The sequence below is a fragment of the Crocodylus porosus genome, unplaced genomic scaffold (assembly GCF_001723895.1).
Source record: "Crocodylus porosus isolate Cpor-Errol unplaced genomic scaffold, CroPor_comp1, whole genome shotgun sequence".
Classification (NCBI taxonomy): Eukaryota; Metazoa; Chordata; order Crocodylia; family Crocodylidae; genus Crocodylus; species Crocodylus porosus.
Window position 1 is genome coordinate 35874205 of NW_017728907.1, and position 6166 is coordinate 35880370.

A 6166-nucleotide genomic window follows, 5' to 3' on the forward strand; every position below is an offset into this window, starting at 1 on the left:
AAAAAGATAAGGGACTCCTTGTTAAATGAGCTGTTGACCAGTTCTGAGACTACTAAATCAGGCAGCCGCACCTAGCCTTCGGGTTAGAAAGCAAGGGCCTGATTTGGGAATCTCGTGAACCAACAGACCCCCTTAGTTTATGACTTTGTGAAACAATAAAAGTTTTAAATTGAACCTCCAGGTCTGAACCTATGCTTAATTCAGTCCTTATATAATTCGGCACCAACTCACACATGTACTTTCTTTCTTAGCTAGACCACTAAGCATGTCCTGCACATTACTGCAGATGAGACATACTTTAGCTGGGAGGAAGGTTTTCTGCTTATCACAAGAGTCTTGGATTAACGGAGACTGAACCCAGAGCAGTATGTGCTGCAATGTGGCTTTTTGCCATCTCTGAACATACATGTAAATCCAATGTGCCTATAAGTATAGCTGAGGCATTGTCTAGTAATGGCACTTTAATCAGCTGTTACACCAGATCCTCCAGTATGAATAAGCTGTGCTTGTTTCAGGATTCCAGGGGGTGATGCAAATATGACTTTTAAGTCACTGCTTCTCTAAGCCTCTGACCAGATTACTCTCTCACACAATTTAAGGTTAGAGACTGACAGAGAGGCAAAAGGGCTGGGAATATCACTCAGATGCGTCCTCAGCTGTGGAAGTGTATATGAGGTGTGCAGTAGCCACTGTAGAGCTTCCTGCACTGCAGGGAATTCTCTATTGCCTGAAAGAGATCTGCTTTATCCAAGCACACCTCTACAAATTGCATCAAAGCCAGAAAGCACTATGCCTTCTAAAATTACAGGCTGTTTGGTAAATACTGTTGTGGCAGTAAGTTTATGGGCTGGCACCCTCTGGTGGACATTTTGAGAAGTTATTTTGAAGAATGGCTGCAATGTTGTCCAAGTGTTCTCCAAACTATATTTTGAGAACCTTAGAGTGATATGTTGTCACTCTATGCTAATGAACACACACTCAATAAAAAGTTAGTGCCCTTGTCTAGGATCAAAAGGCACATGTGAATCCCTCCTCTTAGCTCTTCCAGACTTCCTGTAGCTTTACAACTACTTCTACATCTAGGCAAGTTTCTTCTGATTGAATCTCTTTAACAAACTCCCACTTTTGCTGCATATGCACAAGTGTATCTGCACACCTCAAATAGAGTGGTGATATTTTCCTACATTTATCATGCATCTCTGCCCACATCATCTGCACTCTGTGTTTTATCTCCCAATGACAACTACCAATATAAGTCTTCTCCCCCCCATTTAAAAATAAATTGAAAATAACCTATCCAAAGAATGTTTCTTTCTACCCATCTCATTCAAATAGTATTTGTCTGTGCCAGAATAAAAGTTGGATTTAATACCTTGCAACCTCTCTATTCTAGTGGATGGGGAAATTCTTGTTTTTTTCCTCTAGCTAAGATATTTAGATAAAATAAGCATGATTTTAACATATGCAAGGCTATTTTAAGTTATGTTCAGGTTTCTAAAATGTATTCGCTATATTCTTATCTCTCCCTCAAAATCTTATACAGTTGGCTTTATTAAGCAAGGCACCTTGATTATTCATATTGAGAGATTTAAAAAATAGAAGTAGGGTTTTATATAAACCCCTGAAAATTTTCCCCCAAATAGCGTTTTGTAAATAGCATAATTAAACTTTGTGATGGTATGATGTGATATGAAAAATTTTAATTGGCATTTTTTTGTGATTACATGCATATTTAACTTGTAGCTACTTGCAGGGCCTGCTAACAGTTGCAATGTACCCAAACACTGCACCAGCACTTATCTGAGATAGAAACTTTTATCATTTGTTTCTTCTTTATTAGAACTGCAGCTTTGATTTAAAAATAAAATAATTCTTTATTAGTTATAGCCGTGAAGACAACTTTAGAAATATAAACCCACCAGAACTAAATCATGGTTGAGTTTGCAGAGAACCCTGAGAAAGGTGAAGTTTTACTCCCCTCTGGGAGGAGTTAACTCAGAGGCCAAGCGATGGCAGTTTTAAAAGGGTCATATTGTTAGCTATTTTATTCCTCACATAATAAAGAGACGTCACAGAACAGCACAGTATACCATGAGTGGGGACTCGTTTTCATGGCACTGGGAAGATGCCACCTATATTTTTCCAAGCCCAAAGAGATCAGCAAAGCAAACGGGATACCTCAGTTCCTTCCATGACCCAGATCCCGTTTGTTCTTTTTTGTTTTATTAATCTATTTCGTGTTCAGCCAAATCATATCGACTGAGCGGAGCTCAATTGTTCCAAAAAACCGTACCGATTGCGCAGCGTGAAATCAGTCTGTCCGAACACCAGGTAGGGCGCTACAACCGGCCAGCATCCTCCTCCCGGCTCTCACCCGGGGACTCAGCGCTCCCGAGTGCAGGGGCAGGCGGCCTGCGCGCGGGTCCCGCGGCTCGGGGGCATTCACGACGAAGAAGGGGAGGGGGCAGGACCCACGTCCACCCCCATCCCCGGGGCGGCGGAGCAGGGAGGGAGGCACGGCCTGTGCTCGCCGCGCGGCCGAGCCGGACCTATCCCCGCCGGAGGAAGCGGAACTGCTCGGCCGAGGGGCGGGAGCGGACGTCCTCTCCGGCGCGGGCCCGGCGGCCTGTGGGCAGGTACCGGAGCCGGGCGGGGCCTTCAGGCCTTGCCCCGGTGTCGGCCTGGTGAAGTGCGGACCCCGCTCCCTTGACGCCCGCCCGCGGCAGACCCCTGTCTGATCGGAAGGGGAGCAAGGGTTGAGGGTGAGACCTTTTATTGGGCCAGCGGCGTACCTGGGATCCAGTGAGAGCAGCTCGTAAATGCAAGGCGCTCTCTACGCAGGGGTGAAGGGGCACGCAAGCCCATGGGGATGGAAATGCAACAGGACTCCTAGTGGTAGAGTGAGAAAGACGCTTCCCCTTCTCTCGCCTCACTACGGCCCGGAAATGACGAGCCTAACAGAGAACAGCACCAGCATTTACTCCCGGGAACGGGGACTGTTTCTTTGCCTGGGATACTGACTTTGCATAGGCCCCCCGCCCCCATGATTTTTAGCAGCAGTCTTAAAGGATGGTTTCTTGGGTTGCCTTAATTATTATTTTATAAACAATGCAAGTAAAACCTGAGAGAGGATCTCCTGTTTCTCGGTGCGTTCTCCTCTTCGCACCTGCATCTTCCTGCAGCACAGAGCGGTGGTTTGGGCGCCAGGGTTTGTTAAAGCAGCACAGCCTAGCACTGCGGTTTGAGTTGTGGGAGGTGCTCTGAAATACGTGACCCCAGTGTTGTGTCCTGGGGGTGAAGAGTGTACAGGATTCCTGAGTTGTGCCGCCTTCACCAAGATGCTGCAGCAACAGGGTACCTCGCAGCATGCAAGACTATGCGCGTGCTTGATGTTGGCATTGGAGCCCAAGAGTTTCTTCGAACTGAAGATCAATGAATGTTTCAGAGTAACCAAAGTTGCTAACGGTTCTCATTCTTCTTATACAATATGAGAGACAGATAGAGAAGAAACTGGTGGTTTTACTTTTTATTTCAAGACACAAAACCAAGGCATAAAAGTTAAACTGGTTTATTTTGACTCAATTCCTTGGGGTTTTTCCACACTCGGCCTCGCATCCTGGTTACAAATTTATGATGTACCATCAGGATGGATGCCATTTGGTTAGCAGTGCACAGTGCCTTGATCTGACATTGAATGACTTCTCCAGACACTGGAGAGCAGCTAGGCAATATGAAACAGGGACATTTGAGATCTTATTTGGGTCCAAGAGGATGAGGGCTGAATAGGATACTAGGGAGTGGGTTGTGGGTGCTAAGCAGAGAATTGAGGAAAGGACCAAAGGCAGTTTTCTAAAATGATGAGCAGAATAACCCAGGGTTGCCAGGTGAAACAAAGAGCTCCTCTCCCTGTCAAGAAACTCCCCCAGAGTCTTCTGGTCCCACCTAACTTAGATGTTATTTTCCTTGGCACACATCCCTACCTTGCTACACATCCACATCTCCTCAGTTCTGTTAAGCAAACTTTGCTTCTTGCCCTCATGCCAGTCCTTTCTGTCCCTTACTGGAGAAGAGTGGTTGCTGTAAGAGTAGTCACTTGTCTTTTTCTCTTCCAAGTAGCTCCATAGCTTTTCCACTCTTTATGGGCAGCAAGCACCTGGTAAGCAGGCACCAAGTATCTGGTAATCAGAGGTTCAGGTTTCACAGTAATCAGAGGTGCAGGTTCTCTCTATCTGTAAGTCATTGTTGCATGTGTTGGATCCTCTCAACTGTTCCTGAACATTTTCTGAGTTACTAGTCCCTACCTCTTGGTTAGTTGAAAACCTATAACTGGTTAGATTGGATAGTGCAAAAAAGAAAAAAAATCCAAAAGAGAATCATGTTGTATGTATTTCTAGAGAACATTCCAATTTTTAAAAGCATGACTAGGGCTGAAAAAATGAATAGTGTTCTTGGGCTGGAAGAAGCTCCATTTTGATGAGCTAAATTTGTTCTAGCTAAATTTATGCACAGTAAAGCATCTTAGCACCATAGCAGAGCAAATTCATTGACAAACCGTTTAAAGTGTCATTGCCTGAAACTGAACTTTCCTACATAGTACTTGGCATAGGTGCCAACTCTGTGGGTGCTCCAGGGCTCAAGTACCCACCAAAAAAACCAGCATGTGCTCAGCACTCATGAGCCATGGCTGCAGGCTGCTCGTAGACATTAACCCGTCTCCTCAACTCCACCCCCCCGCCTTTACCAGAAGCAGCAGTGCAGTATTTCAACCTCAGCTATTATATAAAAGTGACAAAAAGAGCCCCACTGAACTGCCTGATCTTCACAGATGCTGGTGTCAGAGCTGGATTGAAGTAATGCGTTGCCTCTTCTGAGCATGCGCTGGGCTTGGCATGGGAACGCACCAAGTTTAAAGTGAAGTGCCATTTTGGGTTGGTTATTTTTTTTTTTAATTTCTGCAGGCATTCACTGGCAAAAGCAAAAGTCAGTGTGTATGGTACTAGGGAGTCCTTCTGTGTCCTGTGAAATGTATCCATCTGTCTTGTACAATAGCAAACCTGGAAGGGAGATTTTTATGGAAGTGTGCACATAGTAGCAGGTCATGTATTTGCTTTCCAGAGAGAATGCACCAGGATGTCTGTGTTGCTTCCCATTGGAACAGACTCATTTGGAAGGCACTCATTTGTGTGCCAGGAGAGAAAGATGTGTTTTTATAGGAGATCAAATGCAAGTATTTATAAGTATTTTTATTGGGGCATTTTCAGCTTTGTGCCCATCAATCTTGATAATGGTTCCCTTTAAATCCGAACAAATAAACAGAAATGTGGTGACAACAGAGGCAATCCAGTAAGTCTAGTTTCATCATTATTACATGCTGAGACCCTAGTTTTCCCTGTTGATATTCTTCAGCAAAGTGTTGATAATTTATCCACTCTGTCCTATATGAAACTTTTACAATTCACTGTTTTTCAGTGATGTTAAAAAATTTCCACATGATTTCCAATTTCCAGCAATTTCCAGGTCAATTGCATTCAAATATTGACAGGTCAGTAGTGGTCCAGGTTTGAAGCTTTGAGCAGTATTTTGCATGTTGCCTCATGCTGTGCTCTGACTTCAGCTTGCTTGTCCATTATAGTATTAATCAAAAGGGGGCAAGAGGGTGCAAAAGCCCTCATGGCTCACCAGAAGCGTATGGAAACGTCTCCCGGCTAAAAGGGAGGTGTACACCCAATGAATGGGAGGGGCCATCACCAGGGAGGACTGTCCCTCGGTTGCTCAGGGATGCAGGGTGTCGGTCAGAAAGACCAAGGCAGAGATGGAACTGGGACTACCAACCTGGATCAAGGAGAACAAGAAGTCCTTTTTTAAATATATAGGGGGTAAAAAGAAGGTAACAGGTAACGTGGGGCCTCTGCAGGACACACTAGGTAATCTGGTTGTTGCACCAGACAGCAAAGCTAACTTATTTAACGATTTCTTTGCCTCCATTTTCCTGAGCAGGAACTGGGTCATGCCCCCCACTGGGACCCCCGTAGGTCTCAGGGGAGGCGCACCCAGGCCTAGGGTCAGTGAGGATCTAGTCAGGGAACTTCTGGAGGGACTGGACATATTTAAATTAGCAGGTCCTGACGATCTCTACCCCAGAGGGCTGAGGGAATTAGCAGAGGTC

General features: G+C 45.1%; 1 protein-coding gene across 4 annotated transcripts in view; it reads left to right on the plus strand.

Moving 5' to 3' along the window:
* Positions 1-2663: 2663 nt before the first annotated feature.
* Positions 2664-6166, plus strand: part of KYAT3 (kynurenine aminotransferase 3) — a 34569-nt gene continuing 31066 nt past the window's right edge. Inside the window, exon 1 of one of the 4 annotated variants that reach the window (XM_019531141.1) lies at positions 2664-2821. The gene's annotated coding sequence lies outside the window, so the exon portion shown is untranslated. The remainder of the gene's footprint in view (positions 2822-6166) is intronic. The other 3 variants (XM_019531142.1, XM_019531144.1, XM_019531140.1) reach the window with 3 other exon arrangements.